We start from the raw sequence: 936 nt of genomic DNA, 5'->3' as shown, positions 1-936 counted from the left end.
TGAAAGGTTAGGTCTGTTCTGTAAATTCACCACCCCCAGCCCCAGGCCCTCCCACAGTGGGAACATTTCCCACTGTTTTGATGGGTGTATAGATGGAGTCCACCCAAAGATTTAATCCGTCTCTATTGGAACATTTTCACGGGGGCGGGGGGTAAATGCAGGCTTCCTTGCAGCCTTTCACGTCTCCAGATGCGGTGCAAAATCCCCCTGAATCCAGCGTCATACTGTTGGCATTTCATCTTGCAAATATCTGAACACTTTATCTGCAAAAAAAATCGCTGTAACATTGGCCTGTGCGTGCCCAGAAGAGGATCCAGACTGGCACTGTAAAGAGTGCAGCACGCAACAGGCCGGGGAAGAGGGAGGAGTGTGGAGACATCGAGAGTCGTGGGGCTGCATCCTAACATGCAAAGAAAAACCTCACGCAGTACCTGCCTACCCCAGGCTGGAGATCCCCAGCACCGCTGTCATGGGAGAAAAATGTGCATTAACACTGTTAATGTGTTACACACCCAGATCGAGTAACGGACAGGTGTCCCGGCTACAGAGGAGGCAACACATGCTTACTTTCCCCCCTGCTTTCTTTCTCTTTTTTCTTTTAATTTAAAGGGGAAACGAATCCAGGACTTTTCTGTGTCCGATACATTTTCTGCTTGCTGTTTGATGTAGCGTTCAGAGCGGAGACTTCAAATAGCTCATGCTTACTTATGCATCACAACAGCTCTCAACTAATACCCCTTATGTGACCAGAAATGAATGCACGATGAATCATTCGTACCACACGCAGCAGGGCTAGCGAGCTGTGGGCCACATCTCCCGAGGGCTGGGCTGCTCGCGGCCGTTTTTGGAGAAAGGGGGATGCTCGCGGCCATTTTGGGAGAAAGCGTCAGATCTGCAGTTTAACCCCGAGCAGTCAGGGGATCCGAGCAGAAAACC

The sequence above is a fragment of the Gavialis gangeticus genome, unplaced genomic scaffold (assembly GCF_001723915.1).
Source record: "Gavialis gangeticus isolate Ggan-Ray unplaced genomic scaffold, GavGan_comp1, whole genome shotgun sequence".
Lineage (NCBI taxonomy): Eukaryota > Metazoa > Chordata > Crocodylia > Gavialidae > Gavialis > Gavialis gangeticus.
The sequence above is the reverse complement of the archived record's forward strand: the minus strand, read 5'-3'. Positions refer to the sequence as shown.